The 20,225-nt window shown below is 41.5% G+C and overlaps 2 pseudogenes; one reads left to right on the top strand and one right to left on the bottom strand.

Annotated features, from left to right (window-relative positions):
- Positions 1–20,225, top strand: part of LOC148015419 (cysteine-rich receptor-like protein kinase 8) — a 93,471-nt pseudogene that overhangs the window by 13,985 nt on the left and 59,261 nt on the right.
- Positions 12,593–19,983, bottom strand: LOC148015420 (thiol protease aleurain-like; annotated as a pseudogene).

A 20,225-nucleotide genomic window follows, 5' to 3' on the forward strand; every position in this document is an offset into this window, starting at 1 on the left:
GATTGAAGGCAGCTTTCTTGCAGAGATTTCAACAAACTAACTCAGCTGAAGAGTTATGGCAACGGCTTTTGGCCCTCCATCAAAGTGATCCTTATGGTTATGCAACTTATGAGGAAGGGTTTTTGAAGCTTTGGGGGCAGTGGTCAGACTCACTAAACCCTGGAGAGAGAGCTCCAAACTGCCTTCAAAAGGATCGATTTATTTCAGGTTTGTATCCCTTGCTTAGGGAGAAGGTAAATGTGAAATTTCCAAACACTTTTGAAGATGCTTTGAGAATCACTAGGGAAAAGAATCGAAAGATTCTGTACCAAGCCCAAGCTAGCCAAACAGGTTTGGGAAACAACATCACAACTATGGAGGCCTCTCAAGTTTCCCCAAATGTATCTAATGCACCAGGCCTTGTTAGAGGTCAAGAAGACATGATCCAACAAATAAACAATCTTACTAATCAACTAGAGGGTTTGAGAGTGAATCTTGTGCAAGGTGCAAGAAGACCTATCGAGGGGAATGGTGGGAATCGACCACAAATGCGGCGACAAGCAAGGGAGATGTTGTGTTACAACTGTGGAGAAAATGGACATGGCATGTACAATTGTCCTCACCCTAGAAGATATGATCACCCTGCCAGAGGTCCTTGACAACAAGTAAGCCCTCCTCGTGCTAGGACTCAAGAGCAAGAGCAGTCACGACCTGCAATCTTACAACCACCTTATGTTCAAGCTGAAACCCCTGTTGTTCAACCAAATGTTAATGTCATAAAAATAGAGGAGGTGGTCAGGGATAGAAGGCTCCAAGAAGAAATAGCAAGAGGTAAGATGAAGGTAGATGTAGTAGAGACCATGCCTATCAAGCGGGTACGTGTCCAGACTGAGGCAAGTAAGGAAGCAACCAATGAGGCAAGTACATCACGGGCACCTGGAGATGAAGGGAAGAAGAGAAAGACTCGAACTAGGTCTAAAACTGATATCTCTGACTTCCCTTTGGGTTCTCGGACACAACCTTATGATCTGGTAGCAGACGTGAGCTCTCAAGGGCCAAAAATTACTTGGCCACAACTACTTCATGCCTCTCCAAAGCTACGACGACAATGGTCAAAAATGGTAAGCACAAGGGCAAGGCAAGGTAAAATGGTTAGTGCAATCAAGGCATATGGACTCAAAGATATAGTGCCTATAGTGGAGGCTCAAATTAAAGGTCAACGGATTCGAAAAACATACATGGATAGTGGAGCAGAGGTTTGTGTCGTGACAGAAAAACTTATGCATCAATTAGGTTTAGAAGTAATGGAATCCTCAACCTTCAGGGCAAAGATGGCCAACAATGATGCGGTCACATGTGTGGGTGTAGTGAAAGCTTTGAGAGTATCTGTTTTTGGAATCACTGCAGCAGTGGATGTTTATGTGATGCCAGTAAAGGGGGAAGGATATCCCCTCATCCTAGGGAGACCTTGGCTTATGGGCATCGGAGCTAGGCAAGATTGGGCAACAGGAGATCTGGAGTTGAGGCCACGTAAGGTGGGTGGCCACGATCAAAAGGTGGTTTACAACTTGAAGAGTGGGCGTCAAGAGAACCTTGAACTAGAAACGTCTGCCGATGAGTGGAGCTCAAGTGGATGTTCCTCATCAGTAGAAGAGGAAGAGAGTTCAAGTGGAGAGAGTGATAGCACTCTCGAAGTTATGGGCGTCACCTTAAAGGAACCTACCTTATCAGAAGACAACCCAAGAATCCAAGGAGAAGATGTGTGGGATGCTAGCCTAGAGAAGATGATATCCAAGGATATAAAGGATGAAGAAAGGGAGGGTGAAGCATGCATCATTGTTTATTTCTGATTATACTCACATTACAGGTGTCACTGCAGTGAAGCATCACATCCAACTCAAAGAAGGAAGCAAACCTATAGTACAAAGATTGAGAAGACTGGGAGTTGTGCAACAGGATGCACTGTTGATGGAGGTGAAGAGACTCTTGAATGCAGGATTCATATACCCAGTGGAAGATTCAGAATGGGTCTCCCCAGTAGTAGTGAGGCCAAAGAAAAATGGTAAGTGGCGAGTATGCATAGATTACAAGCCACTAAATGCTGCAACAAAGAGGGACCACTTCCCTCTCCCATTTCAGGATGAAATCTTGAATGAAGTAGCGGGACATGAGCGGTATACGGTGTGTGATGGCTACTCTGGCTACTTCCAGATTCGCATTGCAGAGGAGGATCAAAAGAAGACCACTTTCATCACACCATGGGGCTGTTTTGCCTTTCGGGTCATGCCCTTTGGTCTCACAAATGCCCCAGCAACCTTTCAACGATTCATGAATATGGTTTTCCAACCTTACTTTGGTAAGTCCATAAGGGTTTTCATAGATGACTTTTGTATTTACAGCTCAAGGAACATACATCTACGCAAGGTTGATGAAGGATTTACTCGCTTAGCTATGTTGGGTGGACAACTAAATAAGGATAAATGTCACATTGGGGAAAGCAAGGTTACACTACTAGGGCATGTAGTGTCAATTGAAGGAATTGAGGTAGATCCAAATAAGGTAGAAACATTGCTAGCTCTACCTTCCCCAACCTCCATCAAACAATTGGTCTCCTTCTTACAAAAGCTAAGATATTTGGGTAGATTTATACACTTACTCTCTCAGGCCATATACCCCCTGCAGCAACTGACACGCCAAGAAACACTTGTATGGAGTGAACAAAGTGAAGGACATTTTAAGGAGATAAAGAAAATGTTGGGGTCACTTCCTATAATCCTCCAGCCTTGTTGGGAAGAAACATTCTTCGTAAACCCTAGTGTGGGAGAAGAGGCCATTGGTGCTGCTCTCCTACAAAAAGATCCAAAAACATCCTTCATGAGGCCTGTGTATTTTTCCAGCCGCCTCATGAAAGCCTCAGAGAAGGCTTACACCTCCATGGAACAACTAGTGTTGGCCCTCATGTTTGCAGTAACCAAATTTCGGCCATATTTACTTCCAAAGAGGTTTGTGATCATCACTGTGGAGGATATGTTTCCCTATGCACTACAACATATAGAAATCTCTGACAAAATAGCAAAGTGGGTGGTCCGACTTCAAGAGTTTGACTATACAGTGCAGGTTGAAAAAACAACTCGGGCATGCTTGGCTGATATTTTGACAAATAGGTGCTATGAGAAAAATCTCGTGGTGAAAAGAAAGAACCTTCCACCACCCCCATCCATAAAAACTCTTGTAGATGCTTATAGCCTCTACTTTGATGGTGCATACAAGAGAACTAAGGATAAGGCAGCCGCAGGCATCGTTGTTTTCTCTCCTTTAGGAGAGAAAATCTATTGTGAAGGAATCATCTTGGAAGGTGTCCACTCTAACAATGAGGCAGAATATCAAGCTTTAATTCATGGTCTTTGTTGGTGTCTTAGTAATTCAATCGAGAGATTGAATGCTTTTGGAGACTCCATGCTATTGGTAAGGCAGATGCAAGGTACATGGGCATGCAAAAATATAAACCTCTCTAGTAAAATGAGAGAGGCCAAATCTCTTATGAGAAGATTTAGGGAGGCACAAGTACATCATGTGCCAAGAGACCAGAACAAAGATGCCGACCATCTAGCATCATCAAAGCTGAATGAGTCAATGGTGGGAGCAGTGGCGATCAAACCCCCACTTCGACAAGGCAAGGAAGACTTAGAAGATATTCTACATCTCTTAGAACAAGGAGAAGCTCCCAAACACCTGAGTAAGGGAGAAAGACAGTGGCTAGCTCGGAAGGCTACAAGATATCGCATAGTAAATGACAGTTTGTATTGTCTTGGTAAGGATGGTGTGCTTAGGAAAGTGCCGTCAAAATGGGAAATTGAAGAAATCTTAAAATCTTGCCATGATGATGTGTGTGGAGGCCACTTTGCACATGACATCACAAGTAGAAAGGTTCTACAAGCCGGCTTTACTTGGCCTAGTCTACACCGAGATGTCAAATATTGGTGTCAAACATGTGAAGAATGTCAGAAATCAGGACCACGACGGCTCATAGCAGAACCCCAAACCCCAATCAAGGTCTATGGACCCTTTGAGAAGTGGGGAATTGATGCCATAGGGCCTCTACCATGCACTCCATCAGGAAAAGAGTATATTATCATGGGGGTAGATTACATGACTAGATGGGCCGAGGCTATGCCAACTAGAAGAATCACTGCTAAGGAAGTGAGTAAATTCATCTTTGACCACATTTGTTGTAGGTTTGGTACCCCTCTTGAAATACTATCAGATAGAGGACCAAGGTTTAGAGCTAATGTGGTGGGTGAACTCATGCAAAAGCTAAATATTCAACGACGACACTCTACCCCTTACTACCCTCAGTGCAATGGATTGGTCGAAAAGGTAAATGGAATGATTTGTAAAATCATCAGCAAAGAGGTACATTCAAGGCCCCGGGATTGGGACAAGCACCTTAGTGGAGCTCTATGGGCTTACAGAACCTCCTTCAAAACCATGTTAGGGTTCACACCTTTTCATCTAGTTTATGGACAAGAGGCTCTTTTGCCTATTGAGGTAAAATTAGCTAGCCTTCGAGTATTAGGTGGCACAGTAGGCTCTCAAAAGGAGAAGTTACATCAAAGATTACTGGACCTAGAGAGGCTACAATTGGATCGTGAAGAAGCCATCAACCACTACTCCCAGGAAGCTGAGAAGTGTAGAAAAAATTTCAACAAGAAGCTAACAGATAAAAACATCAAGGAGGGATCTTTAGTGCTTCGATATGACAATCGCTTTGATAAAAGAAAGGATGGCAAGTTTCTCTACCGGTGGGAGGGACCGTTTTGGGTCACAAAAAAATTCAACAATGGCTCCTACAAACTTCAAGACATTGAGAGAAAAGTTCACAAGACCAGTGTAAATGGATGGCGCTTAAAACCCTATCACATCAGGGTGGGGTTAGCTCAAGATACCAAAGAGTGTCTAGAGGCATAAATACCTCTAGCCAGGTTGGGGGGGGCTATATGATCCGAGAAAATCACAAAAAATATTTGTCTAACATTTTGTTGATTTTTTGTACATTTGGAGCTTTGAAATAAAGAAGAGGGTGGGAACAACCTCTTGGGAAATCCAAGAAATCACTGGATGAAAATATTTCATGGACCGGTTTACCAAGGGGGGGTGAAGAGTAAAGATCAATGGAGGAAGGTGAAGGGAAAATGTATAATGTGAAAAGGAAAGATATGAAATGGATTTGGATCCATCCAAAGGGCATGTGAGGCTCATAATGTCATGACTTTGGAGCCTTATGACAATTCAACCAAATGGGACCCTTCTTGGAAGCATTAGTGGAAGAAAAATCAGGCACATGATTTTGTAAGATTTTTTAAAAATACTTCCACTCCGATCCAAAAAAACTTTTCAACATGAAAGTTGTAGCGCGTGAGCTGAAGTTTCGGTTGGTATTTTTTAATAATTTTTTAGAGCTACGAGTCGGGAGATATGGCCAAAATGGTGGATGCCAACTTTTTCCAACTGCAGTGGAGACCACCTCCCAATTTAATACACATCCATACTTTCTTCCCCACACTTAACACTTCCATAAAACATCATTCATTAGACCCCCAACCCTTTTCCCTCTCTTATCCTCTCTCTCAAGCTAATAAACCATTAGATCTCCCCTCCTAAATCACCCTCAAATCATCCTTAGTTGTAGTAGTAATGTATGAACTCTCATTACTCTCTCTCTATTATTGCTAGATATGATCTTATTTTATGAAGATTCTCTATATTTTTTTATAGGAGAGCTCTTGGACTCAAGCTATGGGGGGGAGAATGGAGACAACTCACCTATGATGGAGCTTGATTAAGTACAAATTGGTCAACAAAACATCTAGATGGAGCTTCCATATTGGTGGAACCGCCTTAATGCAGCTTTGGTGGTGTTAATTCCTATTATATCTTAACCTCCTCCCTAAACACCCTCAAGGCCTATATAAAGAGGCCTTCTCCTTTGTAATTTGTAAGAAGAGGAGAGAGAGCAAAGAGGCCTTCTCCTTTGTAATTTGGAAGAGGAGAGAGAGCAAAGAGGCCTCCTTCAGCCCTATTGAGCCTTCCCCATTCTCCTTCATGAGCTTATGGAATTCCTTCTCTTACTATAGCTTATGTATGCTCTACAATGTAATAAGCCCAGGATATTGGTGTCCATATTGTGTATATTGGTTATGTCCCGAGGGTTCTCCATCTCTTAAGTTTATTGATTCATCTATTTTTTCGTAGTTCTCTCATTCTCACTCACTCTCTCTCTCTCTTCCTCTCTTAGTTTTCATCTCTTCTCCCTTACAATCTCCTCTCCCTCTTGCATAGCGTCCTAGTCCGCTCTTCCATGACTAGGTGGTGCCCTTATCTCATTCACTTTGTGGAAGAAGGGAGTTTGGCATAGTATAGAGGCTGCCATACCGAATTTCCTTCGTCAGTGGCCAATTGGGCTACAAGGGGGCACTGTATGAGTGGCTCATGGGCTTAGGAGTCCAAGCATTGTAATGAAGGAGAACTAGGAGAGAAGGGAGAGACTATAGAGAGGATAGAGAAAGAGTGAGAAGATGAGAGAATAAGAGAGAGAAAGACTAGCAAAAGAGAGAGAAAGATAGGAAAAGGGAGAGAAAGACAAGGGATTCCATGAAAGCTGAAAGGAACGGTAAAAGAGACTTGATTATTGGTAATTGATGCTACAATTTGGTCTCTCAACATCTTAAATACCCCATTAGTGTAATCATGTATTCTCATGCTAACCCTGTGTCCTATCCATCTATCTCCACTGTTTTACATTCCATCTTGACTCCAAAGGTTTTTGCCCTCAAATACAAAAAGAGGACTTATTGCTAGGTATAGCTCATAGGGTACTTCTCCGCTCAACATTTCAAAGGATAATATAGGTACGGGGAAGTACAATCCCATGTTGAATTGGGGGACATAAATATTTATAGGATACATATAACCAGATTGGACAATCACCTTTCATGTTCACATTGACACTTCTAAATTCATTGCAAGAGCGATGTTGTGCTAGTCTGGTGAACACAACTTAGACTATCCTATGAGCTTTGCTAGCAAATAACTCACAAATACAGAAATGAATTATTCGATAACAGAGAGAGAGGGGTTAGTCATGGTATTTGTTGTAAAGAAGTTTCAGCACGATCTTTTGGCTACACCCTTTACCTTCTTTGTTGACCATCAAGCCATGCTCTACCTTGTAAATAAACCATGCGCCACAAGATGCATAACTCAATGGCTACTTCTACTTTTAGAATTCGACTTCTTCGTGGTTGTGCGTAAGGGAAAGCAACATTATATGGCTGACCACATGTCTCACATCCCCACAAGAGAAGCGGCTAGGCAAGGCATTGCAGACAAACTACCTGATGCACATCTATTCAATCTATCCAGCAAAAGATATTTGTTTAGAGTTTATTTGATGCCTTACTAGGCAGATGACATAGTCCAAGTGCTTGAGCACGGACTCCCTGAACGGCCAATAGTGAAAGCCTGGCTTAGGCAGCTCATTCTCAAAATTGAACCTTATCAATTGATAGCAGGCCAATTCTATCGGCTAGGGCAAGACACATTGTTGTGTAGATGTGTGTGCAAGCATGAAATGCATGATGCACTCACAGAAGCACAGGACAGAATAGTAGGAGAGAATTTCAGTAGAGACACAACAGCCCGCAAGGTGCTGTAGCCTCAGCTATGGTTGCCTACTCTTTTCCAAGACACAGCACGATTCGTAAAGCACTATGATGAGTGCCAAAGGACCAAGGTACTAGTTTGCAAGGACAAAATGGGGTTAAGTCCGATCATCACAAGGAAACCATTCAAGAAATGGGAATTCGACTTTATTGGGCCAATCACTCTCATAGCACAATACTCACAAGCAAAATACATCATTGTTGCCACCACATACTATCTCACAAAGTGGGTGGAAGCACGAGCTACAAGAAAGAATGATGCTAGGACCACTATCAAGTTCCTTTGGGAGCAAATGATCTCATGATTCGGTTGCCCATTGAACTTGTTAGTGACTAAGGTACACACTTCACCAATGAAGTGATTGCTTATCTCCTATCCACCTTTCTAATCATCCATCGAAAATCCTCACCGTACTATCCTCAGGCTAATGGCCAGGTTGAGTCTATGAATAAAATTCTAGTAAATGTCCTGACCAAAGTAGTCTCTACTTCATGCAGGGACTGGGATAACAAGCTCATGGAAGCCTTATGGGCCTACCACACAGCTTATAAAATGGATATGGAACAGACTCCCTTCATGTTGACCTACGAAACTAAAGCAATTATACTTGTAGAGTTCTTCGTTCCTAGCTTGAGAATTGCTCTTCAAGAGAGATGGGATGGAAAGGAGGCATGGACAAAGCGCTTAGTCGACCTACCACACAGCTTATAAAATAGATATGGAACAAACTCCCTTCATGTTGACCTACGAAACTAAAGCAATTCTACATGTAGAGTTCTTCGTTCCTAGCCTGAGAATTGCTCTTCAAGAGAGATGGGATGGAAAAGAGGCATGAACAAAGCACTTAGTCAAGCTGGAATGCCTATCAGAGACTCGGCTTCTAGCCACCCATGCACTAATATGCGAAAAGGCAAGACACAAAAACTGGTTTGACAAGCATGTCAAGTAGTGAGACTTTGAATAGGGTGACTTAGTACTACTGTACTCACTCAAGGGACATAAACATAAATTTAAATTTTGGGGGCTAGGACCTTTCAGAGTTTGCGTCATCAAACAAAGTAGCAACGTAGAACTTGAAACCCTAGAAGGAGAGGGCATAGGCTTCTTCAATGGCATCCACATAAAGAGGTACTGCCCTCCCACACACCCACTACATGAGCTTCTAATGTTAGAGTCCCTGCCAATGTATGAGTGGCCATTATCATTGAGATAGACGATGAGGATGAGGAAGCCGTAGAACCAGATTACCTAAGCATAACGGTAATTGCAAGGCAAACATATACCTTCAATGCATTGATGGATGAGGAAGTTGACTTTAATGTCATGACTCATAATCATTGGCTTCAAATCGGCAAACCATAGCTACAGTCCACTAACGCCAAACTCAGTTCGTATGGGGGCTGATCACATGCACTCTTGGGGAAGTACAAGGTTGCCATCTCTATCGAGTCTAAAAGCATGCCAATGATCTTCTATTTGTTGCCAAACACTAAAGATGCACTTACAGAATCACTATTAGGACGCATGTTTAAAAAGCAAACTCATTGCACTGTCCAATACGAGTCCTAGTGAATTCACCTTGCCACATGCAACGTACGTACTGTCACAGCTTTCAGCAATGGCTCCGTAACTCCATCAAAGTCTGCAAAGCCATCGATAGAGAATCCCACTATCGAGTCTAAGGAGGGGGGTCGTGACTCGTCACAACCTGCCAAAGCTTCAATGCCAACAACCCACTGAACCCAAAGCAAAAGCCCATGAACCCCAGTTCAAATGGTCACCTAAACAGCAAGCACAGCTGCCTAGGAGCAGACACCCATGCCCTCGCAAGGCTAAGGACACACACTCAAAACCTAGGAGGCATAGAAGAAGCTACTGATATTGACAAACGGTCAAGCGGTGATGGGTCCCAAAGACCTTATTGCAAGCGCAAGGCTACTATGAGGGTAACACTCATATCTAGGTACCTAAAGCCAAGATGGCCAAAGGCACTCCTCAAAATCCACCCTCAAACCTAACCACATGAAACATCTAGACAAGTCAGGCACACATGCCATAAGAGAATCATGCTGTTAAGTCCATAGAACCTCCAGAGCCTAGACCAGCAGGGCCTAAACCAATCTATCACCCAAAACCACAACCTGCTATTAACAAAATGCCCAAATCTAGTCCCGCTAGTGTCCCTCAGACCTCAGAAGCACCTAGTAGCGCAACACCCGCAGCTCCAACCAATCCCATTGAACATGAGGCCAAGCCACAACCTTAGAAGCAAACCAAGCAACAACCATCAGCCTGCTAAACTCTCTAGTTCTATCAAACCTCAACCACCTGCTTCTGGCCTTAGACCCTCTTATTGTTGGGAAACATGGATCTAGAGCAATGCTATCTATGGTAGATGAAGATTATAAACATAAAACATAATTGAGATAAAGAATTGTAACTCAAGTGAATTAGGTTCCAAGATAGATTATATTGGACACATAAACACAATCTTGAGTAACTCGAATTGAAAAGTACCATTCCATTCAAATGAGTTTTAAGTACATGCCTTTATAGATTTTTGGATAGTACCACTTTTCCTCATCGTGCTTATGGGATTTTGGACATCTCTTCCTAGAGCATTCATCATTGCTTCTCTCTCATACAAAGCCACTTATGGGCAAGCCTTTATGGGAGTACATACAAGCATCATTTGCTATTCTCAACAGCCCCCCTCAAATGATGAGTCTACCCTTGCTGGCTTTTGCCCCCCCTGCATGCAAACATGGACCATAAGACTAGCTCTTTGGCAGCCTAGTCAAGTTAAGGCTTGAAACTTTATATATTGGTAGGGTTTTTACATCCACTATGGGAAGCAGATTAAGATCCTCTTTAAAAAAATATTTTTTTGGTTTACAGCAGTGCAAAATATTTTCTTCATCTTTTTTTAAAATTTGTTGCTTCTTTGGCAACCTTTGATCTTCTTCGTCTTTTTGGACTTCTTTATCTTCATGCTCCTTGGCTTTTGTTGTACTCCTTATCCCCTTTGTCAATATGTGGTATGAGCCTTTTACTCTAGTCTTATTGACACAATCTTTTGCCCAATGCTTTTGTGATGCATATACACACGTACATTGCTTTGATGTTGTAGGTGTTTTCTTGTATTCAAGGTCTGCTATAAAAGCCCTCCCAAAACCATTGTTGGATTTATTGTCACCATATCTAAGCCATGTTCCTTCAAGAACTTCCAAGCGTCAGTTCTACTAGTATTTTTGATAGCATATACCATGCATTTGATCACTGACAGTGTTCTGGGTCGCTGAAAAAGCTTTCATCGACAACATCATACACTTGAGCACCCACTGAGTCTCCATTGAACTCACACACATCATCTTCTATCTTATAAGGGTATGCTTAATGCTTCCCGTTCCTATGTGCAAAGGATGCAAATCGATGTGCCAATTGAGAGTCCCAAATGGTGCTTGATATATCGACATCTTTCTTAGTCTCGAAGAGATGTTGGTTCCTCGTAGTTGCAGAGATGAAACAACAGAAAAAAATAGTAGAAGGAGCATCCTGCAAAGAAGCTCCATCTGTGAGGTAGCCATCTCTCTGCTTTGAGGGAGTCTCCCATGGTTTCCTTTGCCAGGACGATCCATTCATGATTTGTCTGGACAATAAGGGTGTCGCCCTTCTTCCTGAGAAGCTAGTGGCCTTTGGTGGCACCGATCAGACGGGTCTTCACCACTCCTAGGACCATTGCAGTTGGAACAACATTTAGACAGTGGCCTTGTATGACATGTTTGATAATCCTCTATCTTCAGGATAGACAGTAAGTGGCTTGGAGAAGGGTCAACGAAGAAGGGAAGAGAAGAGACCTGCTAATGCTTGCTTAAGCTTCTTGTGTGTTTCAAAGAAGATGGGAGGGGAGCTAGGTGGATTTTAAGTGAGGAGAAGGATACGAAATGCAGAATAGACCTAAGGTATGGATATGGAAAAGGCCTTAAGGTAGGTTCAACTCCTACTATCCATTGATAATAAAAGAGGGCTAAAGAAGGACTCTACTCTAATGAAGCTAGTCATAGCTCACCATGGCTCTAATACCATGTTGGGAAACAAGGATCTAGACCTATGCTAGCTATGGCAGATGAAGATTATAAACATAAAATATAATTGAGATAAAGAATTGTAACTCAAGTGAATTAGGTTCTAAGATAGATTAGCTTGGACTCATAAACACAATCTTGAGTAACTCAAACTGAAAAGTACCATTCCATTCAAATGAGTTTCAAGTACATGCCTTTATAGCTTTTTGGATAGTACCAGTTTCCTCATCGTGCTTATGGGATTTTGGACATCTCTTCCTAGAGGATTCATCATTGCTTCTCTCTCATACAAAGCCATGTATGGGCAAGCCTTTATGGGAGTACATACCAGCATCATTTGCTATTCTCAATAGCCTTCCTCAAATGATGAGTCTACCCTTGCTGGCTTTTGCCCCCCCTGCATGCAAACGTGGACCAGGAGACTAGCTCTTTGGCAGCCTAGTCAAGTTAAGGCTTGAAACTTTATATATTGGTAGGTTTTTTACATCCAATACGGGAAGCATATTAAGATCCTCTATTAAAAAAAACATTTTTTTTTGGTTTGGAGCAGTGCAAAATATTTTCTTTATCTTTTTTTTTTTGGTTTTCTTGCTTCTTTGGCAACCTTTGATCTTCTTCATCTTGTTGGACTTCTTTATCTTCATGCTTCTTGGCTTTTTTTGTGCTCCTTATCCCCTTTGTCGATATGTGGTACGTGCCTTTTACACTAGTTTTATTGACACAATCTTTTTCCCAATGCTTTTATGATGCATATACACAGGTACATTGCTTTGATGTTGTAGGTGTTTTCTTGTACTCAAGGTTTGCTATAAAAGAACTCCCAAAACCATTGTTGGATTTATTGTCACTAGAACTAAGCCATGTTCCTTCGAGAACTTAAAAGCGTTAGCTTCTACTAGTGTTTTTGATAGCATATACCATGCATTTGATCGCTGATAGTGTTCCGGGTCGCTGAAAAATCTTTCATCGACAACATCATACACTTGAGCACCCATTGAGTCTACATTGAACTGGCACACATCATCTTCTATCTTATAAGGGTATGCTTCTTCGGTTTCCAAGACACCCGTGTGCATAACATACTCAAATTCATGAGAGGGAAAGCCTCCATTACATCTATAGTTGTTGTAATCTCCTGCACAATCTACTAGCTATTGCTTAGAAAGCAGCACCATCTATCTAGTGGCTTGAGCATGTGCAACTTCCAAAGCACTAGTGGTACTCAATGTCCAGTATTTAGTGCTTGCAAGAGAGGATCTACCAATCAAGTTGAAGGCAAAGCCTTAATAACCAAGTCCACTCAAGCTGTTTGTTATTTTTTAATTGAAGAAGTGTTTTGTAGATATGGTTGTGTGGATAAAGTAACTGCAGATAGAGGAGAGTTGGATGCTGATGAGGCACGCAACTTCTTTGATCAATTGGGTATTAAGTTGGCTTTAACATCAGCCTACAACCTTGAAGGCAAAGGGAAAAGTAAAAGAGGGCACCAGTCTATTCTCAAAGCCCTAGCAGGCCACGGTGTCACTGGTCTTGGCAAAGCAGAAGCCGATCACCCAGCTGAAGTCCGGCGGCGACGCCGAGTAAAAGTCGGAGGTGTTGTCGTAGCGCTCAAAGCAGGGGTCGAGCTGGATGCGCGCCCCGACCGACGACAAGCATCCGGCCTGCAGCGACGCCGTGGCCTCCCTCACGCATTCCTGGCATGATGATGATGATGACGCCCCCTGATTATTGCCATTGATGGTTTGGCCCCCCCGGCACTGGAACAAAGCGAACGCCGCCCCGCCGCCGTTAACGTCCTCCCCTGCAGACGCTGTGTTGTACCGCCTTGTCCCGGCCAACGCCATTTTGAAGCGGATCACCCAGTTGAAGTCCTAAAATGCTACCTTTTGCATTGAAATTTTGGGTTGATTTACACTGTTCCAAATCATTCCAAACTTATTTCCATTGAATGGGGTGCCAATTTACTTTCCATCTCTTATTAAGCCTTATGTACAAGAAGTTCTTTCTTGTTTTCATATATGGGATGGGTAGTAGAGGCTTATTGTCAGGCTAGCAGATTTCTCTGATGTTAAATCTCATATTTAGTTGAATAGTCTTACACACCCTCGGGTCCCAACAGTGAATTGTTTGTTGTATTAATGTGATATATGAGGGTGATAAGGCATACCTTTCTTTGAGGGAGTCAGAAGTAGCCCAGTCTCCCCTATCCTAATCCCATATGCCCTTCTAGCTTATTACTCCTTTTTTATTTAATTTAAACTCCTGACTTACCTGGTCCTCTTCTATGCAATCATGGAACACACTAAACCAGATGGAGTCCAGAGTAGCCCATGGGAGAGTAAAGTTTTTATTATTGAGCAGAGTAGTCAACTCCTTGTAGGACATCCAGGTCCCCCTAGATGCTCTTGGTTAAATCTGAACTCCCTTGGATCTTTAGCTTTAACTTATTGAAGGCAACACTGATGACATTCAAATTCTTTCATCTTTTGCACTTAGGGGGATAGAAGTTTTTGCAGCTATTGTGCAAAAGAATGGCCCAATCTTCATTCTCATGAAAAAAGGATCGAACTACCCATTTAGCTACAAGTTTCTCTGCTAAGCTTAATATGTCTGGGAGACCTAGTCCTCCTTCTTCCTTAGTTAAGGTACATGTTTCCCAAGAAACTTTAGGTATTCTGAGTTTTTCACTGTCACCAGCCCACAGGAAGTTCCTCACCAAATTTTCTAGATTTTTAAGACCAATTTTGGAGGGTTTCCAACATGATAAAAAATAGATGGTTGTTGGGATAACGACATGCTTTAGTACTATCCTTGTGCCTACCAGATTTAGATGTAGAACTTTTAAATATTCCAAATTTTTCCTAACTTTACTTAGTACCCAATCCCATCTCTGCTTTAGGGTGACGCCAAAGCCCATAGGTACCCCTAGTAATCTGAACACTTGTCTCTTTGCACCCTTCATCCAATAGCCATTAGGGAGAAGGCTTGATTAAGGACTTAATAGCCAGTTCAGGTAAGCCTGAGCTGTCCTTTTTTCTACACGCATTTGATAATATCGCTCTCCTTTTTTCTTCAAAAGTAACTATCACGCGTCTTCCTCCATTCAAACATTTAATGTTGGAGAATTGTTCAAACTTGGTACAATAAGTAAGTAGCACTCCTTTAATTGACTAGGTAAATTACCCTTCTAATTTCTAAAGTTCCCTGCTACGAATGGAGAGAGAGAGAGAGAGGATGAATAAGCCCACACCAAGGTTCAAGTCCTAAGTTAAACTAATTTCTACCATGACAAAAGTCCAATTGTCTATTTCAATGAAGGTTACATTTCTATTCTCTTCTTTTCAACCATAGAAAATACAAACTCAAAAAATGTATAGCCTTTATGTAGGGATAGAAACCTATTTTCCTTTTCCAAAAGTATTAGAGAAAAAAGATCTTGCAATCACTAATGTCTAAAAGTTGCAATGAAGAAGTTAATCCTCTTCCTAATCACAAGGGTATAAACTTACAACTTTCTTTTCATCACAAAAGTCATCAAGCCTTGGTCAAGGAGCACAACATGTATATGCAATATTGTCCTATAATTGCAACTAGGCACTGCACACCTAGATTCTCTCAGTGCTTCATGTCAATGTTCTCCTAATGCTTCACACTATTATTCTCCTAGTGCTTCACACTAAGGTTCAAAGCACCAAGGTCTAATATTAGTCCTTCACACTAATATGTGAGATATATATATATATATATATATATATCTTTTTGCATACCAAACCTCCCCTTTTATATCACATATGATTAGGGATTTTCTCATTGGTTTGAGATTCTCAAACCAAACTTTTAAATAATATATAGAATAGATTTGGCATATTATGTTGGAGCACATATAGGCTCTTAAGAGCACTTGTCTTCACATTATTTCTTCAATCTAAAACTCTTGAAAAACAAAACACACACACACACACAAACACACACACACATGTTCAAAAATGAATAAGTAATACTTTGTTAGGCAACATCATGCCCACATGATTGGTTGGAATGCAGACTCTATGTGGAACTAATGCAAAGTGACTAAATATATGAAATTTTAGAGCTTCCATTTACTCAAATCCTTGGATATCATTTTGGTGTCTCTTCTCCTATCCACTAGTTATTGACCATAGACCTTTATTCATGTATAGTAGTTTTATCCTTGTTTGCCATGTGTGGAAGCGTGTTCCTTTGAAGCAACATGACAATGAATCATTGCCCATACTAGATGACAGGAGCAAGAACAAACCTTTTGAATCAGATCAACACAAAAGTTGAACCCAATTGTGTTAAGAGGCACAACTAGAAGTAGTGTTAAAAGACACTATGTTTTGATGATTGATATTAAATCCTCCCCTTCTTGTTGATTTGATATGTAATTCTTGCTGGAACTTTAGTGGTAAAATAGATCAGAGTGACATTGGGTTGGTTGAGTTGACAAGACTGAGAAAATAGAGTGATTTATGAGCTTTGGTGAAAGTGGCTATGGCTACCCACTTTAGGGTTTACACAAGCAACTAGATTTTTTCTTGTAGTAGAAGGTATAGTAGATTGTTTGATGAACCCTCTAGTGAGGAGAGAGCTCACATGATGGGATTCAAATGTCCTATACTCACAGGACTGATCATGACATGCCTGAGTAGTATGGATTGTACGACTAGCAGGTGGCCAAATGTGGACAGTGAGTTGAAGCATGCGCAATGCTAGAGCAGATAGGCATCAATGTCTGAGTGTGAGGTGCCAGCCTGAAGCGTTAGGAGCAAAGGAAGAGTCCTTCATTCACTTCGCTAGAAAATACTTACTAGAAAGATGGAAGTACAAAGTACAATGGCATTGCATTCAAATGATTGCTAAGTACACTCTTTTATAGTAACTTATAGGATGGTACCACGTTCCTCCACATTGTGCTTATGGGATAAAGACAAATCTTCCTACATTGAGCTGCATGTTCCTTGCCTATTTGTTCCATACAAAGAGGCACATATGGATATGATTACATATTTCTCAATAGATAGATGATTAGTTGTCTCTGGTTGCAATTCAATCCATAGTGATGCCTAGCTTTTGAAATTTGAGATCTTCATATATTCAGTACTTCTGATGATTTGCAACCATGTTTGAGGTGTGACAAACCTTTGTCATCAATGCCATGAAAACTAAGCTTAGAGATTCCAAGTTTTGAGAGGTGCAATCCACCTATGTGATGGGATTGCAATTCTAGACACTATTGCCTGTATTTCAAATGTGTTCCAAAACTATTACTTGCATTTTAGATCTATGATTGATGGGATTATCTATCTAGGTAAAGGACCTATTTGTTGACTTTCATGGGACTAGTTTTGAATGTGGCCATGATGGTGTTTCCTAGTTGCCTATATTTTCATCTATTCTAGACACTATTGGCTGCATTTCAAACCTATCACTGATGAGATTATCTGTTTAGATAAAGGACTTGTTGCTGGCATTGATGGGACTAGTTTTGAATGTGACAATGATGATATTTCCTAGTTGTATGCACTGTGAGATTACCCCATACAACTCACATAATAGATTACCGAATTGATGCTTTTGATTGACAACCTTAAAAAGGAGTGGTTTTTATTTATTTATGAAGCTGAGAGACATTGAAATTCTATGTTGAAATCCCAATCTGGAGGGCTATTGATATTTAATTTATGAAGCTAAGAGACATCAAAATTCTGTGTTGAAATCTCGATCTGGAGGGCTACTTATTGTGACAGTCATATCGAGGGTGTTGTATGCAGTGGATGCCAACCCATGTATGAGGATATTCTTAGCATGACATGCAAGACATATACATCATACATTGTGGATAATTCCTGTGGCAACATGGAGATTGATTAAAGAGAGAAGATGCCTAGGATAAAGTCAACAATCATTGGAAACATGGCTACATTGGTTTGGAACTTGTAGTAGCTTTGATCTTAGATAAGATTAGCGTCAGTGACAACAACCACTAGTAGTAGTTGCCTCTTTGTCTATGTATACATAACTCTTGAATCTCAACCTTGAGCATTGGATCTTCCATCTGAGGGAATTTTCTCTTGTCCTTGAAGTAACATCTTCCATAGATGTAGGATAGATATCCTTACTATATGAGGGAGATTACTAATGTAGATGATTTGATTTGGAATTAAGGATTCTTATGCTTGATGTGGATCTAAACTGGTATATTTAAAACTTGTAAACCATATATACACTAGGGAGGTACAAGGACCACCCAAGGAGCTTAGCCACTACTATTCAAAAGCATTCCAACAAGCCTATGCAATGTTGACTCCAAAGAGTACAACTAAATTGAAGTTAAGAATAAGACGCAAGAACATATAGACATTTAAGCAAGCTATGATGTAGTATATGAGGGGTTAATTCATAAGGCTTTTATGCATCAAAGGTAAGAATATGAAGTAAGAACATGCAAAGATTGAAGCAGGTCTTCATGAGTATTTAGAGGTCCATTGGAGAGTGAGCAACTGCTCGATAAACTCAATCATGGCTCCTAGTTGTAAAGGGAGATCTTGCTCAACCACCAAGACCCACAGACCGCTTATTCCTTCAAGTGTTTCAAGAGAGCACTAATGGCTACCTCTCACACACAGCCGATGTGTTATCCCTCTCTATGAGTGTCGTGAGCTTACATTGATGCTCGATTGAGTTACTTCCTCTCTCAAGCACTCCGATAGCTCCATGATTCATGATGCAAGCTCAAGCATCCTCAAGCCTCTTCCTCCAAGCTCCAAGATCCATCCTCCATAGCCACGCGTGAGAAGAAGAAGAAGAAGAAGAAGAAGAAGAAGAAGAAGAAGAAGAAGAAGAATAGAGGAGATGGTGGAGGGCTTTCCCTCCAAGATCCCTCACCCTCACACACTTACTCCCTCACTCACTCACACTCCCTCCCTCAAGCACTCACAAGCAATCAAGCAAGACAAGAGAAGGAGAGAAGAAGAAGAGTCCACTTTGCCACACACCAAATAATGAGCTCTTCATTCAATTTTAAACTTTATATACAAAATCCTAAATAATTTTTTGGGCGGTCATTCCCTTATCCCCTTTTTTACATGACCAGCCATTGTGGCAAGTTCATTTTTCCATTTCCTTCTATGCACCTTCTATTTGCCTTATTTCTTACCTATGCCCACCTACCTTTTACAATTTGCACAAGAGGGAGCCTGGCACTCTTTTACAATAGTTTTAGGGGCGCCTTGCATTTAAAAATGCACTTTTGCCTTTGACTTGATTTTAGAGGCTGCCCTTGTGCTTTTAGCCATTTTCCATCATGCATCTTCCATTGCATCTGATTCCTTCCTGGGCTACCTCTTTTAGGTGACCCAACTTGTGATTTTCCACTATTTTCACTTTCTTCTTATGCTGAGGTTAACATCATCCCCTCCTAGTTTAGTGCGAGTCCCATGGCACTGATGTGTAGTGGTTGGAAGGGGGGATGGATGTAGCTGGATGGCTTTTTTGAGTTTGTATACAAGCCCTTGCAAGGGTTGGGGTTGGGTGGATTGGCCTTTGCACTTGATTTTTGATAGGGCTCACAATGCCATCATCACACCAATCTTTCCTTGTAGGAAGGTTAGTAGAGAAGCTCCTCAAGAGGTGGGTACCCTTGGTGGCTAAACAATTTTGTTGCCAAGATCTCAAGTAGGTGTTTCTAAACTCGTCCCATGTGACATCAGCAAATTGATTAACAACGAGAGTGTACGGGAGCTTCTTGATGTTGGTGGAATTGATAAGCTTAACATTGCAAATGAATGGAGAGAAGCGATGGCGGACCTCTGTGGTGGTAGAGTTATGATGCTTCCCATTCCTTGTGCAAAGGATGCGAATCGATGTGCCAATTGAGAGTCCCAAATGATGCTTGATATATCGATATCTTTCTTAGTCTCGACGAGATGTTGGTTCCTCGTAGTTGCGGAGACAAAACAACAAAAAAAATAGTAGAAGGAGCACCCTACAAAGAAGCTTCATATGTGAGGCAGACACCTCTTTGCTTTGAGGGAGTCTCCCATGGTTTTCTTTGCCAGGACGATCCATTCAAGATATGCAGGAGCTGGAAAATAAGGGCGTCACTCTTCTTCTTGAGGAGCTAGTGGCCTTTGGTGGCACCGATCATACCGGCCTTCACCACTCCTATGACCATTGTAGTGGGAACAACATTCAGACGATGGCCTTGTCTGACATGTTTGATAATCCTCTATATTTAGGATAGACAATAAGTGGCTTGGAGAAGGGTCAATGAAGAAGGGAAGAGAAGAGACCTGCTAATGCTTGCTTAAGCTTCTTGTGTGTTTCAAAGAAGATGGGAGGGGAGCTAGGTGGATTTTAAGTGAGGAGAAGGATATGAGATGGAGAATAGACCCAAGGTATGGATATGGAAAAGGC

Source organism: Lygodium microphyllum, chromosome 24, assembly GCF_053477565.2.
Source record: "Lygodium microphyllum isolate KBCC chromosome 24, Lygodium_microphyllum_v1.1.10, whole genome shotgun sequence".
Lineage (NCBI taxonomy): Eukaryota > Viridiplantae > Streptophyta > Polypodiopsida > Schizaeales > Lygodiaceae > Lygodium > Lygodium microphyllum.